At 43.5% G+C, this 27,890-nt stretch overlaps 1 long non-coding RNA gene across 1 annotated transcript in view; it reads left to right on the top strand.

Moving 5' to 3' along the window:
* The window catches only part of LOC308185327, a 41,236-nt gene extending 13,346 nt beyond the window's left edge, over positions 1 to 27,890 (top strand). The window contains exon 3 of the long non-coding RNA XR_013943292.1: positions 1,177 to 27,890. This is a non-coding gene — a long non-coding RNA (uncharacterized lncRNA). The remainder of the gene's footprint in view (positions 1 to 1,176) is intronic.

The raw sequence follows: 27,890 nt of genomic DNA, 5'->3' as shown, positions 1-27,890 counted from the left end.
CGAGCAGGCACTGGTCTTCCCACTGGTGGGTTTGGGGAAGGAGAGCTGGGAGTGGGGCCTGCCATACTCAGTGCCCTGGCAAATCCAGCTGGCATTGTGCCCCAGGTCTGAATCCACACTGCGGACTTCCAGAAGTATTTAGATCATGGACCTATGCACCACTGTTTTCTTCCCATCCCTCCTTCCCCCAAGCACTTGTGAGGACAACATACTGCAATTGGCTGTCTTGTTAAACCTCTGAAATTTCCACCCTGAAAAATCAGGAGGGGAATGCGAGACTTAGCTGTTTGTCTCCCCAACAACAACAACAAAAAAGTTTAAAGAAATTTAATTATGACATTTGTGCAAATGTAAGGAGGACAGATAGTCAAGCTGCTTTGATTATGGCTGATATGATTTTGCTAACATGCTGCTTCATTAAGCAGGATGGTTACTGAGACAATAGTAACTAAAAATAACAGAGGATGAAAACCTGACTTATACAAGGGGACTGTTGAAGTTCTGTCACTTGAATAGCAACATAAGTCAACAGAAGCAACAGAGATTTTTAATGCTGCTGTTGGATTTGTCAGTTTTAAGGATTTCTTTTTTTTTATTGTATACAACATTACTTTTTTTTTTTTTTTCTGCTATGGTTTGAATAGAAATTAGTAACAAAATAAGGAAATAGAATCAATGCAGAAAGAAGTAATATTTAAAGCCAGGAAAGACCCACATAGCATGACATTGAGTTGGATTTTAATGGATAGCCTTATGCTGATGGACATTGAAATTATCTGCGCAAAGCCCCCGTGGGAGCTGCAGGGAAGGCACCCGCCAAGAAAACCTCAGAAGCTGTACCCTGGGCTGTGCCTGTCGGTGCTGAGAGCAACACACGTTTCCTCCTGCTGATAAGCCTGGGTGGCCAGACCTGCAGGCTGCCCTTCCCACTCTTCTTGCCGCGTGTGGTTGGAAAGGGAGGTTTCCTTGTGCATTCCCCTACTGTTTGTTTAGACAGGGAGGAACTAGAAAATAAGTCACCCCTTATCTTTATAGCAGCATTACCTCAAGGTCCCAAACAATACCTCGAGATGGCTTCTTCACACACTTGAACGAAGAGACACTTGCTGCCTGAAGAGCTTTTAATCTAAAGTGAGGGTTCTCGGTCCTATTAACCCAGCCTTTCCTACATTACAGACACTTACTGGCTGTACAACCTTCATCACAGCACAGACCTGCAAGGCCGGACAGCAGGATATTTATACTGTACTCTCTGTTCCTGCCGTGATAGAGCACAGAGCTGGAGAAGGGCAAACCTACACAAGGAATGCAGGTAAATGTTAGGTGATACATGCATAATTTCCAGAAGACAAATAAAAGGAATACAAAGTTTATTCTCCTTCCCTTAAATCTTCACTCCTTTCACCTCTTGGTTTTGCACAGTCTATGAGCTGCTGAACACTGCAAAGAGCATGTCTCTTTGGAGACCCCCTGCCAACACAGGGCTATCCAAATCTGACCCCTTGCCAGGTCCAATTCCACCCCCTCCCCCCTTTCTGTTTGGCAGTTCTCTGAGGTTTGTTGGATTTGTCCTTCACCTGGCCAAAGATCCAGGCCTCCCCATCAGGGTAGGTCTTGTTCTCTGACCGTGATCAATGAGAAAGCAGAGGTCTGGCTCTGCACACCCACAGGGGCCAGCTGAATGCCAGAAACACTCCCCTGCATTGCCTTGAGCTGTACCATTAATCTGTGACTTGAAGGCTTTCTGAGTCTGGAGCGAAGGACGAATGATTTTCTTGATCTGGAATGATAAGCTTCGCATTCATGGTCCAAAAAAAAATCAGTAGGAATGAAACGGTGAAAGAGTCACATCTCCACCACATGTGAATTGTGGCAATGGTGGGGTCCTGCCCCAGTGGACAGAGGCTGGGTAGCAGCCCGGTGACAGAAAGCAGGACACCGGTCTTGGCTTACTTTGTTCTGCATCCAGAGGTTTAGCAAAAAATCCTGCTGGCCTTGATGTTGAAGCTGTTTACCATTTTTAGGCTTGACAGCATATTAGTAACTACAATGGCAGTGAACACCATCTGTCTTGCTCTGAGCTACTCAGTCTCTGAGTTGGAGCTTTTCTTTTTTTCTGTTTTTTTTCTTTCTTTCTTTTTTTTTTTTTTTGGTCGGTTGGTTGTTTTTGTTTGTTTGTTTGTTTTGTTTTGTTTTGTTTTGTTTTGAGGAAAAGATTGCAAACCTCCTGGGCTGGTGAAAGATATCGAATTATCACACCCAAAGCAGAAATTGAAACTCAGACTTTTAAAAATCTTTTCTTAATAGCCTTTCAGTATCTCGGGCCCATTTTCTTTTCCCTACTTTCAGTAAACATTTTTGGATTTTTGGGCAATGCAAGAAGTACAAGGTAGAGAACATAAATAGGATGACAGAATGGGACTTGGAAGATTCTGGGAACAGCTCATCAGCTAACAAGTATTAGCTTAATAAGTAGCACTGGCTGTTTCTTTTCACTGTCACTGGAATTTAGATATTTCAATCTCTTTTTCTCTGCAATTAATGGGAACAGAATTTTGCTTTTCTTCTTTCTGTCTGTCTGTCTGTCTATCTCTCTCTCTCTCAGCTTTTCTCCTTGCGGTGGCTAATTTTGGAGGTCCTAGCACCCACCAGGAGACATCTGATGAAGGGTATTAGTAAGCTAAGTGAAACTGGCTCCACTTTGAAAGAGCTTCAGGGTAAAGATGACGGAACTGGAAACATTATCACTATGCTCAAATCCTTTGGCTGGTTCCTCATTCCAGGTCAGTGCAATCCCCACTTGTACTGAGGATCTCTTTGGCTCTATACCATGATGAGGGTAAAAGGGGGGAACGGACTATACGTGAGAATCAGGTTCACTCTGAAATCAACTTACTAACTCCCAGAACAAAACTCCCAGCAACTCATTTGCAGCAAAGATACTCTCCCTTGTGTGTGTTTGCTCCCTACTGTCTCTATCAGCACAGCAAAACCACATGTGCACGTTGTTCTGCCTGTCTCATGCTGTTTTACCACAATCCCAACCACCAGTGTGTGGTGGTGTTGCTTTTGCAAAACCAAGAAGAAATTTCCATGACTGAAGATGCTTTGTTTTGTTTTGTTTTGTTTATAAAACACAGACCAAAGGAGCACAAAGCAGATTTTTACACCCTAGGTCTTTTTGCTGGCACTATTGTAAAGAACCACTCTCCCAGCCTCTGTGTTACAAGTTCATCATTAAGAAATAAAAAAATAAATAAAAAATTAAAAAAAAATAATGATTCTCCACTGCTTGCATCACTGCCTGCCTGGTTGCAGAATGGGCCCCGATGGGAGGCACCCGCTGCCGATCAGGACGCTCAGTATTTCATCCTGATCAGCTCCCACTGGGATCTGGGGCCGTCATACTCATATATTCATAATGCCATAAAACAGACAGGTGCAAAAAGCCAGACGGTGCTGCCACTAGAGCAGCTGCAGTGGATATGGGTTCTTCACCTCCCCCCCAGCAGTTTTGGAGACAAGTTAAAAATTGTTTTGTTGTAGTTGAGGAAAACAAACATGAAAAGCCCTTCACACTTTGGACTGGTAAGAATGAGAACTGAAACTGACTTCACATAGAAAATGAGATGTTTTATTTTGAAATTGACATTTTGATCATCAAAACCAGATTGTCTCCAGCAGAAATGAATATCCTTTAAAAATGTTCTTCCACTTAAACTTCTTTTCAGAAAGAAAGAAAAAGAAAGAAGGACAGAAGGAAGGATGAAAGGAAAGAGAGAAAGAGAGAAAGAGAGAAAGAAAGAGAGAAAGAAAGAGAGAAAGAGAGAAAGAGAGAAAGAGAGAAAGAGAGAGAGAAAGAGAGAAAGAGAGAGAGAGAGAGAGAGAGAAAGAAAGAAAGAAAGAAAGAAAGAAAGAAAGAAAGAAAGAAAGAAAGAAAGAAAGAAAGAAAGAAAGAAAAAGAAAGATAAGAAAGAACGAAGAAGAAGAAAAAAAACACTACAAAACTTTTTATCCATTCTTTTTCTCTTGTTGTAAATTCTCTTCACTGGAAAAAGGAGAAGAATCAATCTCTGCCACTTCTGGGTGGGTTCATAATCCATAATGAATTAATAACAGTGAAGTAAATGATCCGTGCTGTGTGCTGAAGAAAGAGAAGAAGATGGTCTAGTGGCTTAGGCAACTCAAGTCCTGATTTGCAAAAGGTCAGTGAGGACCTTTTGGACTTCTGGACTCTTCTCAGAGGCCACCCCGGAAGACCCCGGCTACCAAAAACCTTGCCATGTAAACCCCATACGGAGGTGCAACCCCTATCACTATCAGGCTCTGAGGAAACTTCCCCATGAGTTACTCAGACACTGAGGCACTGTGAGTTATAGGACCTACATACTCAGCTCAGCTTCACTGGCTGGCAGCAGACAGGGAGATTGTGGCTTCAGACTTCCTTGGGAGAAACCATACAGCTTCATCTAGGACCTAAAATATTTTATGGGTGAACTTAAAGCAGCTCATGACCTGCTGGGGTTTACCAGAGAGGTGATGCTCGGAGGGTCATGCACTCAGCTGCTCCATATGCTTCTCTTCACCGGGGAGAGACACTCAAGCATTTATTGTTATTTTTGGCCTGGGCAAACAGTTTCTGAAACGGCCTTTCAGAGAAGAAAAAGAGTGATATGGTCCCCATGCTCCAGACCTGACTAGATGAAGTGTGATGTGCTGGAATGAGCAAGGAATGTGAGCAGGAAAGCCAAACAACAACATCAAGGGCGTTCTGCACTTAGGCACTGTGGTGCTACGTCTGCTTTTTAGGAAGGCATGACTTTTAATAAGGTATCAGCATGCGTACAAGAATCGCTGCAGTTGCCTGCCTGCCTCCTCACAGGGCGTGCAGAAATGAAACTTGTGAGAGGAGCCTCAAGCATTAAAGAGTTACTGAGGGGAGAAGTCAGAAATATTATCTCCATTTGATAAGCTCAGTACATCAAACTGGGGAAACTTAGTGTGCTTTCCACAGCAGAGACCTGCAAGGAGACAGCTGCTTCTCTAGACAGAGCTCAGATGTTTTAAACATTATTTACAAGACAACAATGGTAAAAATATTTGTGCTGGTGGGTGATAGAAGCCACAGGCATTAATGCAGCTGCCATCATCACTGCCATGCTGCTGGTGAGTCACCATTAAATACCAGTGTAATGACACGATGAGAAGCTTGAACATGTTCAGCCTGCGTAGTTGTTTCGTTGCTCTGGAGGCTGTTCCATTTCAGGACAGCAGCTCCCAGCCCTTGGGAATAGATGCCACTGCATCCTGGGTTAGGTGACTGCAAAAAGGTTCTCTGGGTCTTTATGTCCAGGCCACAGTGCTCATCTGTATCCTTGGAAGGAAGGACTGATCACCACCCCTCCACACCCCCAGATAAAAAGAAAAATATGTTTATTTGGAACTGGGAGGCTAACGCACAATTAAGTCTTACTCTTATTTTGTCACATAGACAGAGCAGGATTTTCTAGAGGGATGGACAGCCCCAGCCTCCCTCCCTCTGGCACTGCATGAAAAAGATGTGAAGAATTCAAGGATGAATTTAAGGGTGAGGATCCATCTCCACAAGCGCGAAGAAAGCAGCCCTGTGACTGCTAAAACAGCCGCGTGCTCCACGTTGCACTGCATTCCCAACGGTACCCAACAGGTGGGGTTGGTGGGGGAAGGAAGGGGATATCTGACTGCAACCACCAAACTAACCCTAGTGAATGGTCCTAAGTAAAACGTCACCTTAACAAACGTCACCTTACCTTCAGGACAGACAGCAGGAGTCCATCAAGTCCACTTGCGGGGCACAAGGCAGACTCAGCTGTATCTGGATTATTCCCCACAGATGTTTGCCTGAGCTGCTCTTGAAAAGGCCCCTTGAGAGAGGCCCCACCACCCCTCCCGGTGCCTCACTCTTGTGGGGAGGTTTCCTTCAGGTCTCCCACCGGATTCACTGCCATCATTGGAGTTCCTCACCTCCAGCTGTGCAGGGTTATTCTCCCCACCTCCCCTTCCCACCTATTGGAAACTACCTGCCACGTTCATCTTGTCTCAACAGAGACGATCTTTCTCCCAGCCTGCCACTTTGTAGATTTCACTATTTCCACTGCTGGCCTACGAGCCGGGAATTGTGCCCAAAAAGGGATGCAGCACTGCTACCATGAGGTGGAGCAGGGAATTGCTTTAAGTGTGTTGCAAATAAAAACCCCGTTCACGGGTTACTAACTTGCTTTCTTTTTCTTGTTTTTCCCCCTCAGTGCTCACTTCTGCTGTCTCCTCTCAGCTCCTGCTTCACCAGGACCCTGACCCGCTTCAGCAGCCATCTCCATGGGCTGTGGCTGCCCTCCCACAGGCTGGTGCAAGTCAAACAGCCCTTTGTAAAGGGGGGCAGGGGTGAGTTCGACTGGCTGCCCACCTGGATTTGGGCTGTACGTGGCTCCCTTGCCTGAGCAATTGCATCTCTGTTTCAGTATGTCCTGCAAAGCAGGCGAAAGGTGGCAACTTCAATTTTTGATAATCAGATTAAAAGCTGTGTATGGACTGCTCAGCTCCGCCTGGGAGGGAGATGGGAGCTGGCGTGTGTGCTGCTCTGCTGTTAGCAGAGGTGCAGGGTGAATCCCTTGATCTCCAGCAGTGCTTCAAGCACCCCAGGGCACGTGAACCGAACTGTTCTGTCTAGCAGCCGGGTCTGGAGGCCTGCTCGCAGTCCCGAGGCGCTACGACCTCAAAAACCTGCCAGGCACCTCCACGCACGTACCTTGTCTCAGCAAGGCTGTGAGAGGTGGGCATGGGGGTGTGGGAGTGTGTCACAAAGTCACCTAACTCCTGCCTCTAGTGACTTTCAAGCAAATGCCAAATACCTGAGGTTTTGCAATTCAATAGAAACGACTTAGCAAAAATGGACTTAAGTGCAATGTGATTAGCATATGGACTTTCCTCTAGCTGTTGCGTGCATTGAAAGATCTCTTAAACATGTTGGAGCATGTGTGTCTCAGTGCACTAACATCACACCTTTTGTCTTGGTCTAGACAAGCCTTTTCTTTAGCTTTCCAACCACTCCATCAGAAATTCCACACCCTGAGGAGAGCAGTGCCCTAGAAGTGTCCTCACCAAATTGCAAAATCCACGGCCCATCTTCCTCATGGAAGAGAGAGCCTTTCCCATTTGTAACAGATTTTCAGCACAGTACAGAGCTTCCTCAGCAGAACTTGAGCAGCTACAGCAGAAACAGATCCTACAGAGAGAAGGAGAGATTTAGAAATGAGGGTTGCTGGTGCATGCCTGCTCGGTGACTTGATTTTGTTGGGTGTTCCTTAACCACAGGCATAAAAATATGCATCACAAAGAAAACAGGACAGAAGGGAGAGAAGGGAGAAGAAAGCCAGTCCTTCAGTCTTCCCGGGGAACAAAAGGGGCCCTTTTGCTTCTGCAGCTTCCTGCAGCAGAGTGCCAGCTTCATCTGCATGCTGCTGCTCCTGTGCTTTTTGTTGCACGTACAGTTTGCCAACCTTTGTTGGTTAAATGACGGGAAAGATATGTTCTTACTACGTGTACTCAGACACTGTGGAAAATGTGATAGCTCACAGAATAGACCTCTGCCAGAGCATTAAATAAATAAATAAATAAATAAAAAATAAAAAAAATAGACAGTGAAAACCCCATATTTGCTTGGACTTACCCTTTAAGCTCTTGCTGTCCACTTTGATGCTGGGCTGAGACTCCTTACTCAGACCCACTTCAAAGCTCCCACTTTGACAGCTTGTGCTAATGCAAGAAATCTTTCCCTAACACAGCTGAAATACCTTGATGCAGCATGCAAGCAGCCAGAGTGATACAAGCATCCCCTACTTGGATGAGAGCAGAAGATTTAGGCACAAAGACAAAAGCAAACAAAATCCAGTCACAGTTATTTCTGTAACACCAATATCTGAAAACACAAGTAAGCTTAGGGCTCCGTTTTGCTAGGACTCATAAGATGCATGACAAAATGAAGGTCCCTGGTCTCTAGAGGCAAGAGGAAGGATGGCAGAAAGTACCACACGTGTCCACTCCTAGGCTAGGTAACTTAGATACCTTGTAGTTAAACAACTTGCCTAGTTTTACACCAGGAAATAACAACAACAGCAGAAGTGGGCAGAGACAGGAGATGAGCTGGGGCAGTTCTTTAAGTGTAAGGAGTCATTTCAGCAGGATCTAGCTTGCCGCTAGCCTGTCTCACCCACATGGCATTTTAATATGCCACAGCTTAATGCTACTGTCTCTTTCATCTGTGCATTCATACAAGATCTTTTTTTTTTTTTTTTTTCCCTTCATAACTCATAGTTTATCTCATAACTTCTGTGTTAAGGAAGTCTAACTGTTTTGTCAGCTTGCCGTGGCCGCTGCTTATTTCGTGTCAAGTGCCTGCTGGTTATCACCACAACAGCTGTATGTATGGGCACTTATTAGACTGGTCTTCATTGATTTCTACCCTGACATTAGCTAAAGCCTTCAGGTCTGTGTGCTGCTGGGTACACATTGCAAGACTGATACCATAGCTCAGCCCCCCTGGGCAAACATCTAGGATAGGGTCCCAAAACAAGTAATTTTCCACATCCCTTTGCACTGAACTAGGAATATTATTCTGCTTTATAATAAATAAGCTGTTTCACTGTAGTAATGCACCTTTAATCAATCAACCAAACACTTAACAGTGTTCCATCTGACAGCCTTCGACCACAGAAAAGTACTCGCTTTACTCACCATTTCAGGAAGAAAGACCCTGGCAGGTCTGCCGGGCAGAGCAGATGAGGAAAATACAGGTTACATTTTACACAGGTGAAGTAGCAGATTTGTATTTTGCGGCCACGTCCAGGTCCTGCCCGAACATTTTCACCTATACGTTATTACTCTGTATTGCAGGCTGGAGACAATGTCTGAGCAACCACCGGCATTGCAGACTCTTTTGGGTCTAAAAATAGACAGGGGAGGTTAATACAGGCTAAAAGGGAGCAAGGCAGATGAAGTGGCTTGCCAAATGTCACCCACCAGATAAAAAGCCTCATAAATACAAATAAAGAAGGTAGCCCAGTAAAGTAAATTGCATTTTAACAGACTTCTAGTCTTATAGCTTTTAGACCCTTTTTTTTTTTTTTCAAAGCCAAAGCCTCTGCTTGTCATCTTACTTCAACTAGGACAGCCCCCGCAGTCAATGAAAACACTCTTGTGCTTGCTTAAAAGTTAATGAAGTGGCCAACAGCTGTAAAAGACATGGAAAAAATCCCTAAGGAATCAGGACATAGGTCTGATTTTGACCTTTGTTGCAGAGATGGAAATCAGAGCTATTCTGCTGCAAATGTGAAGAACTCCCATTAACTGAAATAGAAAAACATTGATACAGCTCAGGTGATTTCTAGGGTGAGATGTGGAAGATGACAGGGAGAAGAGTGCACCCTGGCACAACCCTGGTTAGGATCCACTGGGGCACCTTCTTGTCATGTCCATGAATGTCCACGGGTGCTGCTCATCACCTCTGGCACGGGACTCGTTGACTCATTGACTCGTTGCTCCCAGCATGGAGCTGCCTGGTTGCTCAGCCAAAGCCACGTCCCAGCCGTCCTGCTCACCAGGATGAGCTCTCTGCACACCGAGAGTGCTGGTGGGCTAGCTCTGCCAAGGCACTTGCACATCTGCCTCATCTGGCACCGTGCAGAAATTTGGAGCTTGCCCCAGCCCCGACCTCCCCTCCCTGTGCGGTCTGCACGGCCCAGTGCCAGAGCATGGATGCAGCACGGCTGTATTGCTTGGAGAGCTCCAAAGGGAAAAAAAAAAAAAAGAAAAAAAAAGAAAGAAAACTAAAGGAAAAAAAGAAAAGCCCTACCCTCTTTTCTGAGAATGGGATGGTGCCCAACAGATGCAACAGAAAATTAAGAAATTAAGAAATTAAACAGTGCTAATTTGTTGATCACTTACACTGCCATGAACATGTCCAGTAACAGATTTATAACCTGACTGCGTCCCAGCTGAAAAGTCCCAGTGCTTGGAAGAGGAAAGCCCCTGAACAGTGACCCACCTCCATGCCTATTTGCACAAGACATCTCTTTTCCTCTTCTGCTCCATTTCAATGGGTGCCTTGAGCAGGAAAAGGAAAAGGAAATGAGGCAAACCTTGAGGAGGACAGAGGCAAGTGCGGGTGGAAGCAGGGCAAGGGGAAAAGGATGCATCATCCGAACAATGCGCGGGCTGGGCAGATGTTGGGTTCAAGATGTGATGAAGGCTGCCTGCTCGCCCGCAGGAGCAGGAGCCGAGCTGGGGCCTCAGAAGGACAGCGCTGCTTCAGGAAGCAGCGAGGAGGAGGTCAGTGCTCCAACACTTCCATTTGCCAGTCAGGCAGAAGGAAGTGAAGTTTCCTCTAGCTAGCTGCAGGCCAGCAGTAATGAGGCCCCTCAGCAGCAGGGAGAAAGCAGCAGTGTCTTGTTCCCTTGGTGTATCTTTGGGTTTCAGGTTGGCTGCTGTGGACCAGAATGACTCCTGTGTGCTTCCTCTCTGGGGGCTGCAAAATAATAGACAAAAGAGAAAAACCCAAATCTAGCAGTGCTGCATCAATGAGAGCACAGCATCACTTCAAAGTTTCCCTTTTATTAAAAAAGAAAAAAAAAAAAGGTGAATGTGTACTCTTAATACCACAGCGAATAAAAAATAAATAAATGAGGAAGTGCCTAAATACGGCAGAGGGAATTAGTTATGGGAACTGTCTCAAGTATAGAGGGAAGCTTTTTACTGAAATTCCCACTGGGAGAAGTGGTATGAACATTATTCTTTCTTATCAGTATCAGCAACTCCAGTGATCAAGTGGGAGGATCAAGAGGAGCTCTAGATTCCTGCCAGTAAGGATTTGGCTTGCTCATGAATGGGACAGGAGGACACCAAAATTAATGATCTCCAGGACCAATCAATGTTAAATACATGCATATGTAAGAAGGTGTTGCTAACAGTCCCTAGTAAGAAACAATGCTGTCATGAGCTTGTTCACTTCGCTCTGGGGGAAAAAAAATGATCAGCTCTTGCCCCTATGCTGGCTCTTGCTTATTTGCTCTTCTCTTCCAGGCTGGCTCTGCTGAGCTGCCAGTGGAACTGGAGATCACGAAATCACATTTCTCTCCCCTCTGCATCCTGTTGCCTGCAGAAGGAGTGCCAGGTTCTGGCTGATGGGCTGCTCTGCCAGGTACTTGCGAAGCAGAGAGGCTATGCCAAGGAATAAGCAGCCTGTCTGAAAACTGAGCAAATGGATCAGTGTTTGGCCCTAAACAAGGATATTAAAAATGTTATTCTGTGTGAATGTTAGTGCTCATCCAAGTTTTCACATTCTGAAATCCTGAAGGGAGTTATTTTTCTGATTTCAAGGAAAAGGACTGTTCTTCAAAAATGGTATCGGTTTCTTGCTCCTTTATAAGCACCCCAATTATCACGTTGTGCAGATGAGAAGATTGGGATACTCTGCAAATGTCAGGCTGGATCTGGATTGGGTGTAGGCAAAGATTCTGGGCTTGGACTGGGACCAAAGCAAGACTAGGGGTCGTGTTCATAGTCATCAGCACTGATTTTTACAAGCTGCTCTCAGAAGCAGTTGCCGGCAGGAAGCCCTAAGGATTGTTTGATCTCCCAAGATTGTCTCTACCTGGTATGCTGGCAGTTCTGCAAGACAGCATTTTGCTCAACTCTTGGAAGAGTTTCAGGAATTTCTACAGGAAAAAAAAAAAAAAAGATTAAGAAAAACAAACAGGAGGCCAGCCCATGTAGCTGGACTGCAGCAAAAATGACAGAGGCAAGTGTAGAGGATTCACATCTGGAATTCACTGAGGTGTCTTGGCAAAGGCATCGCTGTCCTGCAGAGGTGATGTGGCTGTGTCTGCATGGCTCTGGGCAAGCTGATTCCTCTGTGTACAAACTGCATTGGCAAAGGTCTGTGTGCAAGGGACCTTACCGGGTGCTGGCATGGCACCTGGTCTCAAGCAGTGGCTCTGGGACTACTCCAACACATGTCCATGGAAGACACAGACAGAGCCCTGTCGTCCCCACTTCCATTTGGTATCCTTGAGTTTAACTTCAGGAAGGAAGCTGGATCCTTGAGCTTTTAAGCACCCTGTCTGAACTGGAAGGGGGGCTACTGAGAAGTGTCCCTATCTGGTTCACCTACAGCTGCCAAAGCTGCAATCCCAACAGAAAGCAGACTTACAAGAGTACAAAATGGAGAAGATTATTAATAGAGTGAAAGGAACATTAAGGTATCCTCACTTCAAAAGCTCAGTGTAACTCCACAAAGGTCCCTTTGCCTGAAATCACTACATTATGCTGCTGCTTTTTCACAGCCAGTGAAGTAAAGAAATCCACTGCAAAAATAGCCTGGCTAAAGGTCAGAAGGAGGCACAGGGAGGGGGGCTAGAATTAATTCTTTTGGAGCACAGTACATCCTACGATGGGTCTCCTACCAAAAATAAGTACAGGACATCCAGCACACAAAAACATCTTTGCAATGGGATCTGGGTGCATGGGTATATCCCAGGACATTTGCTCCAGCTGCTGGGTGCCCTTGAGGCTGAGAATGGCTTAGAGATGGCCTCTGCTTTCTCTTGCAGGTGGGACAGTCCAATGGCTTGTTAAATGCAAATCAAAGTACTAGTCTGGCCTGAAATACAGGAGACAAAATGACTTCAGTGCTTTTTCTGAGATTACCTTCCATGGTGTGGATTTCATCAGACGGTTATAAGCAACTGAGCTGAAGTGGCTTTAAGAACAGCTTGAAGTTGTTGCTCCTGAGATGGAAGTTGCCATCTGTCGTTGAGCGGTGTGCCTAGTGCTCTGACTGCTCCTGCGCTGCGGCAGAGCTAGCTGAGATTAAGATTCCTGCAAAAACTCTACCAGGGAGTAATAGACGTCCAGGCATTTCCATACTGAGTGTGGCTCTACCAGACACAGCAAGAGAGACAATTCTTACTTCAACTTCAGGATTAAGTGGTTAGCATTTTGTGTTTTAAAAAAAAAAAAAAAAGAGATAAGAAAAGCAAAGGGGACAGTTAGGTGATCCTGTGCTGACTCATGTACCTCCACTCTCTCATGACTAAGGTCTCATCACTCCAAAAATCTGAGGCTGGACAGTTTCTGTTTTGACCTTGAAACATCACAAATGCCAGGGCATGGAGCACAGCTTCTCAGAAAAGAGAGGAGCTCTTACTAAGCAAGGAAAAGAGGGCTGTGCATGGCACAACATTTGTAGGTTTATCCCTTATAGCTTTGTTCCCAGAGAAATGGTGTGACAGATTCCTCCTTGTCTGCCAGAAAGAAAGACATGCAGGAATCATGTCCATGATAGCATGGGGCTCACCAGCATGTCAAGCTGCTCTCTTGTACGCTGTCTTTATCCAGGCCTTCAACATCTATAGCTGTCCAAAACAGGAAACACTTATTTATTTATTGTGAAGTTGAGCCATCTTTACTGTATCCTTCTGAAGTTCTAATATCATGAGGATTTTCATAATATGATCATTTTCCTCTTTCTCTCTCTTTAATGCAGGCTCATGAGATTGTCGGTATTATTCTTACTTTGGGTACCATACATCAGCTATGCAGCACCAGCTGTCAGTGTGCATGCTCTTTCCATTGCATTTTGCAGTGAATGAAAGACCTCACTTCTTTTTTGCTGACAGAAGATATTAGGCATTACTTTGCATTTACTGCAGGTATAAGCATCTGACATGGTTATTAACACAGAGCACGGCAACTTCTGACCTTTTGGCAACCAGTAGCTTTGGGCTACCATGCCACAGAGTAAATGGAAGTGTATCTTAATTTCCTTTCTTAGAACCTCTGCCAAGTGAATAAGGCATTGTTGCGTTGATTAATGTCTTCCTTATGTCTCAGAGAATTTCTCCATCACTGGAAGGGCTAAAGCTGAATGTCTCTACGGGGCACATTGAGGGAGAAGGAGACCAGAGCATGTGCCTGTGCCATTCTGCACGTGGCCAATATTTTAGCTTTGCCTGTAGTGACCACACTGGGCTGTCAATGGTGGCAGCTGAGACAAGACACATGTCCTCTTCTCCTGCCCTTCCCATGTAAGAAGAAACCTCTGGTAGCTAGAGACTGAAAGCAAGATACACCTGAGCCTGTGCCGAGGTTGAGACAGGACACACACCAGAGTCTTGAAAAACAGTTTCTCAATAAAAGACCAGCATCAGGCAGGCACAGCACAGAGGATTAATAATGAAATCTGAGACCTTGGGTATAATTATCCAGGTACGGTACACTAACCAAAGTGTACTGATCCCCCACAGCAGTTCAGTACTGTGGTAAAAAAACAGCTGAATCTTTATTACTGGCTGTAGTTTGAGAACTGTTTCACCCTAAACATGCAGTCTCTGATACCTATGACAAGTTTTGCTGGATGTCTTACTTTGACAAATATTGTGAAACATCATTCCATTACTGCTGACTTGTGGTTAGAAAGTAATACCACACGATCTATTCTGAGGTGCTTCAGCTTAGTCTGCAGCCAAATTTTGCTAGACAGATGCAACTTCCAGATTTGCACCTGCAGAAGTGAAACCAGATTTTGTTCCAAGACCGTCACTGAAATATTCGTGTTGCAGAGTAAGGGCTGCACTTGCAGTACAGTGAAGCCAACATTACAGTGCATTTCTGGATGCTGCAGAGTATGAAAACCAGCACAATGCAACTGGAGAAGGACAGGGTCAGATCTCAGAATATGCTATTTGTCTAGTGCTGTTTTATCAAAAATATTTTTACTGTAGAAAAGAAGGTATAGAGGACAAAAAGTTGGCAGGTTTGGGAGCAAAAGTGCCATTAAAACTGCCTGCTCTCTGGAAAACCAGTACTACTGGGCAGAAGCAGAGTACTTTTTTCTTTCCAGGTTGGAAATTCTGCCATCTCTAAACTGCATAGCATACACAGAGATCTAGACCGGACCATGACTTGCTGCAGTAAAATGCCATGCATTATTTGCTGTCTGGTTACCTAGACATGTCATGGAATATCAGTAGATTTTCTTGTTGCCTGTTGCCCTGAACAACCTCACTGTTGATGCATTTACTTCTTCCCAAGGGGAGATCGAAAGATCAGCTCCTGCTCTGGTCAATGTTACCTCTTAAAAAGAGCTCCTTGTCTTAGAGATCAAGACACAAACTGAGCTGTATCTAACCATCATCAGCTTGACAAGAGTCACTACTCACTCAGCAGTGCCCTATGGACTTTCTGAGGCTTTGAGCCTTACAACACTGGGACAGTGGAGTCAGTTTTCAGCAATGTTTAATGCAGTGTATCAGAAGAACAAAAGAGCTGCAGACCAAAATTGTACTCTTTGCCTATGAACTTCATTTCTTTGCTGTTTGATTTGGCTCCAAAACACTTCCAACCAATTAGTCTGTTAAGTGAAATGGCTAAAGAAAACTTGAAGAACCAAGTTTAACCTGAAAGAAGTCAATGGTTACCGAGAAAGAGGAAACCACAGAGGAAAGCTACACGTTTCATTCAAATGAAGGATGCTGACAAGGATTTCAGGTGGTAGGACCCCTTGTTTTCTGCTGGGACAGTTTTTCAGTGGCTGCACCTGTATGTGCTGACAGCACAGCGCTCTCTGAAGGCACCTCCCCAGACTGTCTTTCAACAGAAGTGTCCCTCTATCTGTATATCCCACCAGCTCTGCCATCTAGGACAGGGGCTAGCTGCAGGGTTGTGTTGTGTCCCATCCTATTCCTGCCTGCAAGATCACCTTTGTGCAGTCTGTGGGCTTTTCTTGCTCTTCTATGATGACCAGGTCAAGCAGAGCCAGGTGTTGCTGAAGTTAGACTCACTATGACACTGTAGGCTGTGTGGGTCCGTGTTAAGGATAATCACCTCAGTGAAAGAGTGGTTAGTAATGCAGAACTACAAAATTGCAGAAAACCAGTTCTCTTTACTTCACTTTTCTCTGTGGACAGGAGCTGGGCTCTCAGTGCTCAAGAGGAGCAAGGTACTGAGCACAAGCTCACATGGCTGTGGCCATGAGAGCTTGGTCCCAGGCATCCCTGGAGGTTCTCCACAGCCAAGTGTCCCCTGAGGCAGAGTTGTTATCTCTATCCTCCACTTTGGGCAGAGGTGGATTAGGTTGATGAAGATGAGAGCATCTTCCAGACTGTGGAATCTTTACTGGTATCTTCATGTAAGCTTAGTTCTGCTACTTCTCCTGGTTACACCTTTTTTATCACATTTGCCCAATTGTCTTTTGTTTAACAAAAATTGCATTGCTAAGGACGACATAGCAGCATAGTGCTCCATCAACCCACCTTCCTGAGCAATGCCAGCTCCATCAGCCCAGCACAGGAAATACTCAGCCTGGCTGGAGATGTTGGCAGAAATGACCATGGTTTATCTGTTCAGCTTAGCCTTTCATGTCAGAGTATTAAAATCTGCTAGACAAGATCTCATATGTTGCCAGCTTCTATTTAAAAGGAGCACTGGATTTTGCTTCACTGATCCTTGTCTGATAGACCTGTTAGAGCATACATTTCCCTTCAGTGCTTTGTAGTTCTAATTTGCTATTTCCAGAGTTCTCAAATTCCACAGTCGCTGCACACTCTGTAGGTGTAAACCTGAGATTTTTCCACCGATTCTAGGTGATTACACCATCTGAAAAACTGGCTTTTAAAGCTGGACAACTTAGCATTTCTCTTCTGGGTATATCTGTTGGTTTCTGTTCTTAAAATGCTGCTGGAATCAATAAAATTATTTCATGTTGGTAAGATGTGACTTTTCCCTAACATCCAAATTAAGATGTGATATCTGATGATGAAATGCAAGGCCTGATATTTTCTACATGAGAAAGATACCTATTTTAAATGTCAATTTGTAATATCTTTACTATCCATCACTTGAACAACTGCATTCTCTTATTTTTGCTCTCATATAAAGGTCAAATTGTACTAGTGAATACAAGACCTCTACAAATAGTAGGAGCTAACACTCTGCATGACTAAATGCCTGACAGAGACAACACATCACTTAGAGCAGATCCAGACATAGCAGCAGAGTTTATAAACATCTTGGATCAGATTTTCTGATATGCCTGTCTGCAGGCAGCATGCCTGAAGGGCAGAAGTGGCATAAATGGCTTTTGGCCATCGTCTCACACTATATCTTCCCCACAGCTTTATCTCAGACTTCATCTTATCTGAAAAGCAATAGCACTTATGACATTAAAAGCATGTGTGCTTGTATCTCAGCACAGTCTTGAACCCACTAACAGTTGCTGCTTTTAAAAAATAACATCTTATAAAAACTGTTCAATGGTCACACAAACAACAAAAGAAAATGAAGGGCTCACATTTGTTTTAATCTTCACTAAATTCATGGTTCAGAAGAGACATAAGGGAGGCCAGAATCAGGATTATTATGGTGTTTTTTGTTTTATGGCACTATTTAGAACAGTTTAATCAGGAAAGCTGAGCACCAAATTGCATTACAGACAGCTTCCAAGAGCAACTTTTTGTTTTAAGACTGTAAAAGGCAAAAGGCACTGCCTTCTTCTGTGTGATCAAAGACCCAGCATAAAAAGCATCAGGAGGACTTTAAATGCCAGTTCCTGTACTCCCAATGTGTGTATCTTGGACTCTTTCCAATATGGGAGCAAGATGGATTTTTATTTTTATTTTCTTTTTAAATGGAAGAAAGCTGCCAAAATACATAAGGAGAAGGATTAGAGCCAGTTGCTTTTTGTTGGTTCTTGGGTGGGAGTGTTGCCAGGCAAAGCCTTATGCTGAATTCCCAGGGAATTTCACTTTCAAAAGCCAGCTTCTGGATTTCCCTCATTTGGGAAGCTGTCCCTGAAAGGGATATTCATATCTAGCAATCGGCTCAATGCAGAATTGTTGTGCTGGCAAATTGGCTGTTGGCTATTCAGACGCTGCTCTGCATAGCAGGCTTTGCTGATTTTTTTTTTTTCTCTGGGTTGGGATGACTTGTGAGCCAGGCATGTTTCAAAAGCACAACTGCAGAGCACCCTGGGTAATCCAAAGGGTACTCTCACAAAAGCAGGAAGACAGCGTTGCTCTTGGTATCAATAGCTGCTAACACTGAATCTCCAGAGTTGCTTGCCAAGGCTGAACAATGACCACAGACACATTATTTCTGTCTTCTTGGAGCCTGTGATGGTATTGCAGCTGTTAACCTATAAAGGGACAGAGAGCTATCTCTTCCTATTAATTTACCCTGTGCCAATCATTCTGTCTGTCCTGTCTCTCTCCTTTACTTTGTTAGGTGGGGGAGAAAGGAATATTTTTAAAGGAAGCTGCATCTTCTCAAAATCTTCTTGTTGTCTACGTAAACAGAATCAAAGGAGGTGAAAAATCAGACATAAGATGCAATTCTGGGAATAGGTTTCAGGTGCCAGTGGTTTTGTAAACTTCAAAAATGCTCTAGGGACTAATCACACTTCATATTTTTCATATGTCAAGGAGAAACAAGAGATCTTGAGAGGCTTCCTGGAGGTTTTGAAATAAAATCTAGCATTGTAGAAAGGCTAGACCCAAGATGAAGGATTACACAAGGGCTCTGGAGTTCTGCAGTTCCAAGCAGTGCAATGTATTTTTTACATGATTATGGATGAATTACTTCATGCCTTTATATTTCTGCCTGTAAAATGGGTCTAATAACATTCATGTGTCATAGGCACATTCTTCAGCTGTTTTGGGATGTTCAGATGCTGCAGCAATAAGAACAACAGAAACAGTGCTAAAAATAACAATATGTATAGCAGATACTGCACAGAAAAACTAAGCAACTTGTCAGACATTTCAAGTTAGCTTTAGCAGATAGCAGGGAAAGAAACAAGAGCATACATGACTAGCCAAGCATGAAAGCCACATAATTCACTGCTAGCCTACAAACTTTGATTTTGAAATAAATTATTTCTCTCTTCACTAGTATGAGGCATTATTTAACTTTGTAACAAAGTCCAAGTGTTCTTATTGCTGCTGAACCCTGATGCTGAAATGTAGCTCTTTTAAAGTTAGCAGTAGTCATTTGCAATACAGTAAGCAGATGGAGACCCCATCAGAAATCAATGTCCCATTGTAACAGGTCCTGTGTGTCTAGACAGTCAGAGACAGTCCCAGCCTTTGAAAAGATTACAGGCTGAATAGACAAGAGAGACAAAAAATGTGGAGAAGAAGCCAGCAGACCACAAATGAAGTGTTGTGCTCAGGTTCCCAGTGCTGGTCCCTGGTGAAATGGAGATGAGGATATGCCTGGGGGTGCTGTGGCTGAGTGCCTCGCACTCTACCTCCCACTTAGGGCCCAAAGTAAGGACTGCTAAGGGCTCCTGCTGCCAGAGAGAATAACAACGAAACAAAGATAACTGGATCAGCCAGGGATTCTGCAGCTGAGGGGAGCCTACATGATATTTACCAGCTGTCTGCAGGAGGGAATCATATTTCTTTTGCACAGATGGATGTGAACATAATCACCTTCTGAAGAAACAAAACAAGATTTCTGAATCCTACCCAGGTTTACCTAGAGATTACTTTAAATCCAATAATGTTTTTATCTGCACCTGAATAACTGTAATTAACAAAAATTGATCTATGCATGCAGACAGAAGCACCTGCAGGTGTACTGGACCTGCTCTAAGTAGGTCTTGGTACTTCTGTGAAGATGGTCTGCATGACCTCCAAACTGTTTTGCTAATTTCAACCAAACGTGACAATGATGTTCTCATGAGATTTGTGAAAATATGTGCATTGACAAGGAAGAGAACGTCAGTGCCAGTATCTCTCCAGCTGCTTAAGCTTATCCCACTGGTTTATCCCACTACTGGAGCTTACATGCGGGAAAACACTGTTGTGTTTCGTTTGTTCATGGAATGGTTTTCTGTAAATTCATCCAGTGTACCTTACCTAGATTCAATGTTTCATTACCTAGATATCTTATTTTCATGGTCATTTCATTGCCTAGATCAAATTTGGTTTTAATGTGTATGCTTTTTTTTTTTCTTTCTTTTTTTTTTTCTTTTTTTCAGATTTTTTTCTCTTGTTAGCATATTATGCTGAAGCCTTGAGAAAAAACCTAAGCCCAGGAACAGTCCTGTCAATCTTGGTAAAGCCACTTATGAACCTACAAAGATCAGTAACAGCACCAAATCAGTAACAATACAAAGAAGTATGATTTGTATTTATCTTGCTGGTCCAGGACCTTCACAGTGTAATCAACATGGTACACTCTGAAAAACTCTGTCTTTTGAGCAGGGAATATTTCAGAGCAAGGAACATGCCATTACATGTGTTAGCAGTACCTACTATACGTAGGTATGAATGAATGATAGCATCTTTTTCTTCACTATTTTGAACATAGTAGAGCTTCAGTGATTCAGTTTTCTCATAAAGAGGTCTTCAGCTGGATGAATCATTGGTTGGCTCTTTGCAGTATCAAGGAATGTAGGAGAGGCTGCTTCACATGCACGCCTGAGTTAATAGATCAGAACTACCCTGCAACTGTAAAAGTCAGTCACATCAGTGCTGATGCTGAGAGCGCACAAACATTTGCTGAAAGCTTTGCTTAGCAGAATGTACTATAAGGGCACCGTGGTTTCTTTTCTAAACAAGACACTGGGCCATTAACACACATTCCTGATGTGTTCGAGTGTGCTGGTTCAGACTGTGGGATAGTTATCCACAATGCTGTAGTCCAAGACTTTAAAAAAAATCTAATTTTGTAACAGCTCCAACATCTGATACATTAAAGAAAACTTGCTATAGGCACATTAAAAACAAACTATGCTTTTTTTTTACTGTCTTTTTATTTTATTTTATTTTATTTTATTTTATTTTATTTTATTTTATTTTATTTTATTTTATTTTATTTTATTTTATTTTTCAACTTACAAACAGATAACATGTCTAGGTTCTGGGAGATGGTTTTGGGGAAACAGATAGTTATTAGTATAAGAATATTAGTCATAGACAAAAAATCCATTTTTCTGAGTGTATAATTACATATTTAAGAGTATGTTTCAATCTAACTGGATTGTATACTAAATAACAGGGTTTTCTTGATCGGGAAAGAATGCATAGTTCTTACACACAAGTCCACTATGCTCTTTTCTTACCAATGTGTGCATGTGTGCGTGCAAAACAACCTGTGAGCCACTCTGCATAAATCCTGTTTAATATTAGGGACTCTGTATAGTATTTTATATCACATTGCAAATTCTGTTCTCATTGTGTTTGCTTGTCTCCTCTGTGACCTTTTGCTTCCGGATTCAGCTAGAGTCCCCTGGGAGGTGACAGAAGGGAAAAAAATCTTTAACTTGGCTAGATTTAACAGTGGAGGGTCATTAAATCCTGGTGATCAGCTATTCAATTACAGTCCATTTAATCATACAGCAGCAAAATAATTGGCAACGACTCAAGGCAAACTAATTGTTCCAATCTGAAACTCGGCAGGGTGACAAGTGAGCTAAGGATGAGGTGGTGATGGATTTTGAACATCTGACAGGTCTGATCTGGGAGGCTCCTGACAAGGAGATGAGTGGCAATCCAAGAAGGGTTCTCTCTTCAGTCACATCAAAAATGAGAAAAGACTGGGTGCAGAAAAATGGCTGGAAGAAGGAGAGAGAAAGGGTACTTTCAGGAAGCAAAGGGGAGAGGAGGAAGGCTGGGCTCTTTAGAAGCATCTAATCTAAACCTTAAGGTTCCTTTGCAACAAGGGCACAAAGGCAAGCCAATGTGTACAGATTGCCTTTTTTTTTTTTTTTTTCCCTCTGTATTTCTTGTATCAGCCAAAAAGTAATTAGGATTACTGGAACTTGTGTGTGTCCTGGGAGAACTTGGACAGAGAGCTCAGAGAGCTCCAGGGCTTGGAGCTATGGGAAGAGGAGTTAGCTGGAGCATACTGGGTATCAGCCCTGGTAATGGAGGCTGGCCTGTGAAACTATTTTGCCACAAAAATTTCAGTGGCAAGGTATGTGCAAGAGGCAGACACAGAGCCTGGAATCATACCTGATGTGGATCGGAGAATCACAAAAACGTAGAAAGGTTTGGGTTGGAAGGGACCTTAAAGACCATCTAATTCCACACACCCCCTGCCATGGGCAGGGACACCTCCCACCAGACCAGGTTGCCCAAAGCCCCATCCAGCCTGGCCTTGAACACCTCCAGGGATGGGGCATCCACAGCTTCTCTGGGCAACCTGTGCCAATGTCTCACCACCCTCAGGGTAAAGATTTTCTTCTTATATCAAATCTAAATCTACACCTTTTTGGTTTAAAACCATTGCCCCTTGTCCTATCACCACACCCCCGACACAAAGTCCCTCCCCAGCTTTCCCATAGGCCCCCTTTAGGTACTGGAAGGCCGCTATAAGGTCTGCCTGGAGCCTTCTCTTCTCCAGGCTGGACATCCCCAATGCCCTCAGCCTGTCTCCATAGGAGAGGTGCTCCAGTCCTCTGAGCATCCTCATGGCCCTCCTCTGCACTTGTTCTAATACGTCCATGTCCTTCTTGTGTTGGGGGCCCCAGAGCTGAATGCAGTGCTCCTGGTGGGGTCTCACAAGAGCAGAGCAGAGGGGGACAATCACCTCCCCAGCCCTGCTGGCCACGCTGCTTTTGATGCAGTCAGGATACGGTTGGCTTTCTGGGCTGCAAGCGCACAGTGCTGGCTCATGGTGAGTTTCTTGTCAACCACCACCCCCAGGTCCTTCTCCTCAGGGCTGCTCCCAGTCTATTCACCGCCCAGCCTCTATTTGTGCCTGGCATTGCACCAGCCCAGATGCAGGACCTTGCACCTTACATTGACTCAGTCTACTGGGACTAAAAACAGTTGTTGGGTGAGCATCAGCAGGTTTGTGGCAGCACAGCCTTTTCCTGTATGTAAGATAAGTACACTAGTGCTGTTAGGTGAACCCCCTCAGTTGGCTCCAGTGCATCTTAGATAAGCAAATATTCAATAATGGAAAAAAAGTAGAGATTAGTTGGATATAATTCTGGGTCAGGATGGAAATTCACATTTTCCTCACTAAGACCTCAAATGTCAGGAGACATGCCAAAACATTTGAGAGAGAGGTTTGAGGACTAAATTTCCTGGAACTGAGGTATAAATGCTTGCCTAGCTCTTTCCATGTAGTAGCACAAAAGCTTTCCAAAATGCAGAGACAGATGTACCAAAACAACACAGCCATAAAGTAGAAATAACTCAAGTGGGAGCCATGAAGAAGTTATCACATCTTGTTCTAGAAGGCATATGCTGAGTAGCTGCAAACACCAGAAACAGGAACAAAATCTTATCATTAAGAAGAGGTATTTTTTCACTGCCCCTGGAACAGAAGACAACAGCCCTTGCCAGAAGCCAAAGGTTGAACATTGTGAGCAAATTATTCAGAATAAGAATTTCAGTGTTTTGGGGAACAAAAACTCTTTACAGAATCTGATGTGGATGGTAACTGAGGGGCACAGGACTGGGAGGGAAGCATGAAGAAGTGAAATATAGAGGAAACTAAAGGGATGAGTAGGCAAGCTCAAAGGCAAACTCAGGAAGTGTGAGTTAGATGAGTGGACAGTGAGGTGGATTGAGAACTGGCTGGATGGCAGAACTCAGGGGGTTGTGATCAGTGGTGCAGTCTGGTTGGAGGCCTGTAGCCAGTGGTGTCCCCCAGGGGTCAGTACTGGGTCCAGAGTTGTTCAACTATCAATGACCTGGTTATGGAACAGAGTGCACCCTTGGCAAGTTTGCGGATGACACAAATCTGGGAGTGGCTGGTACCCCAGAGGGCTGTGCTGCCAGGTTGGAGAGCAACCTCAAGAGGTTTAACAAAGGCAGGGTCCTGCACCTAGGGAGGAACAACCCCAAGCACCAGCACGGGCTGGGGGTTGACATGCTGGAGAGCAGCTCTGCAGAGAGGAACATGGGAGTCCTGGGGGACATGAGCCAGCAATGCGCCCTTGTGGCCGAGAAGGCCAGCGGTGTCCTGGGCTGCATTAGGGAAAGTGTAGCCAGCAGGGAGGTGATCCTGCCCCTCTGCTCAGCCCTGGTGAGGCCACACCTGGAGCACTGTGTCCAGTTCTGGGCTCCCCAGTACAAGAGGGACATGGGGCATCTGGAGAGAGTCCAGAGGAGGGCTACGGAGATGATGAGGGGGCTGGAGCACCTGTCATACGAGGACAGGCTGAGAGAGCTGGGCCTGGTTAGCCTGGAGAAGAAAAGTGAGAGGGGATCTGCTCAATGTGTAAACTCCTGAATGGAGGGTGTCTAGAGAATGAGGCCAGACTCTTTTCAGTTGTGCCCAGAAACAGGATAAGAGGCAGTGCGCACAAACTGAAACACAGAAAGTTCCGACTGAATCTGAGAAAACACTTCTTTACTGGAACAGGTTGCCCAGAGAGGCTGTAGAGTCTCCTTCCCTGGAGATACTTAAAACCTGCTTGGATGCCATCCTGTGCACTGTGCTCAAGGGGACCGTGCTTGGCAGGGGGGTGGACAAGATGGTCTCCAGAGGTCCCTTCCAACCTCAGCCATTCTGAGATTCTGTGATACACATGCATGTTTGCTGAAGTGGCCCCTAGTGGTAATGGACTGTTTGTAATCAGATTGTTTGTTTCTCATTCTTTGTAATCCTGCACGTGGATCCTGAGAGGATCGTAACAATGATAGAAAGGTTCAAGTTAGAGGGCGACTCTAGAAATCACCCCGTTCAACCTTCTGCGGAAAGCAGTGATTTAGATCAAGTTATCCAAGCTCTGTCACACTGAGTCTTGAATAATTTCAACAAGTCCACCACTTCTCTGGGATCCCATGTCTAATTGTTCTCATAGCAATTTTTGTTTTCATTTTTTGATATATCTGGTCAGAATTTCCCATGAAATTGGAGGAAGTATCAATAGATGTTCAATTTTTGGTTCCTAATTCAACCTTTCTCCTCTATTGGTAGTTCCAAATTATTTTTTTTTGTCATTGTTTCTCAGCATAGAGACTTGGGGGCTGGTCTCCCCCAGGAGAACTGAGCCAAGGAAAGGACTGAGTAGTTCTGAGCAGTTTCCTGTAGGCATCTTAAATTAAACTTCCAGCCCCATACAGTGGCAGACCTACAGCTTCCTTGTACTTCTACTTGCTAACGTACCTGTAAGAGCCTTTCTTGCTATGTGTGACATCTTTTGCTAGTTTGAGCTCTGTCTGAGCTTTCACTTTCTTAACCACATCTCCTTGTGCCAGAGCAGTATTTCTGCATGTCTTTGCAGGAGTCTTGCCTTTTCGATCTCTCTCATACTTCTCTTCTGCACTGAAGCTCTCCAACTAGCTCACTGTTTAGGAGTCTGTTTTCCTGTTATGACTCTTCCTTTTTCTGATTAAGGGTGTGGACCCCTCTTGTGCTTTGAGGAGGCCATCTCTGACAATCTTCCAACACTCCTGAACTCCTTTGCCCTCCAAGAAAGTCTGTCTTTCACTGGATCTCCCTTAACCCTCCTGTGAGGAAGCTAAAATCTCCCTTTCTTGATCTCAGGGTCTTTATTCTGCTACTTGTCTTCCTCAAGCCCCTTAGGACATGACACTTCACAATCTTATCATCGCTGTAGACCAAGCTGCCAAAAAGTATTCATTATTTGTGAACAGTAGGTCCAGAAGACCAACACTCCCAGATAGTGTATGCATTATATTGCCTGAAGACACACTATGTCCTGAACACAGAAGTGTAAATCGCTTGTGCAACACTATGTTACTTTCCCAGCAAATGTCAGGGCAGCTGAAGGATGTGTATCTGTTTGCATGTACCACGTGTGAACTGCTGATAACGAGACTAAGGATCTTCTGACAAAGGGATGTTTTCCACACAAAGAAGCATGGGAACAGAGCCTGCCCTGGATGACTGTGTAGGATTTGCTGCAAGCCTGCATGCAATTTCTTGAGTAAGCTGAAATAAAGAGGCAAAGAATTCACCAAGTGTTTTTGAAAGCCTATCATTTGTAGAAAGAGAGACCCAGTCCAAAACTGTAGCTGCGGGTAAGCTCTCAGGACATGGAAACGTGCAAGAAAAAATACTATTTTCACTTTCAATTAAGTTAGGAGAGTAGGACTCCGAATGAAAGCTACCAGCTGAAGGATCAGAGAAGGTCTTTTAATTGCCATTTACTTTGTACAGCTGACACTGAAAGAGACAATAAAAGCTGACTGAACCTTGCCTTCTAAGCTTAGTCATAGACAGGCTGCACTGCCTCCATGACAAAGAAAGAAGCTGGGGACATCAGTACAATTTGGCTGCAAGCAAGCCTCACCTCTGTTTGACCCTCCCTACCATTTTGCTGACTTTGATGATGGCAAAGAAAGAGCCTGCAGCTGAAATGTGCTAGCAAACTCATCTTGTTCTGCAGCAGAATTGGCAATCTGGGTATTACAACCCTCCAGCTCGCAGAAACGCAAGCTGTAGGAGATTCATTCGAGCAGGAATTCTGCCAGAACAAAAGGAAACACATTGTTACATGCACTGCAGCAGCAACAGAGAGCTCAGGTGGAGATGTCTGCCCATTCTGAGGTGGTTAAACTCCCTGTCCCAAAAAGCTGGCCAGCCAGAGTGAGCCAGTAGACTGGGGGAGTGGGCTGCCCTCCATGGGGGCCCTGAGAAGGTTTTGGATGGGCTGCTAGCTTCCAGTAGCAAACTATTGAGTCAGTCACACAGTTGTTTAGATTGGCAATTTTCAGCACATATCGAATGCTTATCAGGCGGTATTTCCCACTTTTTTTTTTTTCCCACAACTGTTAATTTACCTCAGTGGTGGACTATCAATAAAATAAATATGTTGGTGAAATAAGTAATTAAAAAAATTAAAATCTTTTAGAAGTCTCCTTCAAGAATGAGTATCGTTTGTCTTCTTGCAAAGTTACACAAATATGCAACAATGAAGATATGCACTAAGGGAATATTATTAGTAACCGACATATTATTTGGTTACTAAGTATGTGATAAGTTGTGCATTCTGCATTTCTGAAAAACCTATGGTTAACCAACAGGGATAATCCCAGTGAAACTGAAATAAGTGTAAATAATTGGAATAATTACAAAGAGTAGAGTTTAGAATAAAGAGATTAAGGATTGTTAGATATAATATTTAACAATGCACAAAAAAAATCAGAGAAATCTACTTGAATTAAAGAAGGTAATACATAAACTCTGCCCAAGACATAAGCAATTCTTCAATAAATGCTTAATGCCATATGTTGATCAGAATACACGCCACTGAGGGATAAAGAAAAGAAAAGAAAAGAAAAGAAAAGAAAAGAAAAGAAAAGAAAAGAAAAGAAAAGAAAAGAAAAGAAAAGAAAAGAAAAGAAAAGAAAAGAAAAGAAAAGAAAAGAAAAGAAAAGAAAAGAAAAGAAAAGAAAAGAAAAGAAAAGAAAAGAAAAGAAAAGAAAAGAAAAGAAAAGAAAGAAAGAAAAGAAAAGAAAAGAAAAGAAAAGAAAAGAAAAGAAAAGAAAAGAAAAGAAAAGAAAAGAAAAGAAAAGAAAAGAAAAGAAAAGAAAAGAAAAGAAAAGAAAAGAAAAGAAAAGAAAAGAAAAGAAAAGAAAAGAAAAGAAAAGAAAAGAAAAGAAAAGAAAAGAAAAGAAAAGAAAAGAAAAGAGAAAAGAAAAGAAAAGAAAAGAAAAGAAAAGAAAAGAAAAGAAAAGAAAAGAAAAGAAAAGAAAAGAAAAGAAAAGAAAAGAAAAGAAAAGAAAAGAAAAGAAAAGAAAAGAAAAGAAAAGAAAAGAAAAGAAAAGAAAAGAAAAGAAAAGAAAAGAAAAGAAAAGAAAAGAAAAGAAAAGAAAAGAAAAGAAAAGAAAAGAAAAGAAAAGAAAAGAAAAGAAAAGAAAAGAAAAGTT

This window comes from Anser brachyrhynchus (genome assembly GCF_964034855.1).
Source record: "Anser brachyrhynchus genome assembly, chromosome: Z".
Lineage (NCBI taxonomy): Eukaryota > Metazoa > Chordata > Aves > Anseriformes > Anatidae > Anser > Anser brachyrhynchus.
This window is presented reverse-complemented; position numbering and strand designations above follow the sequence as displayed.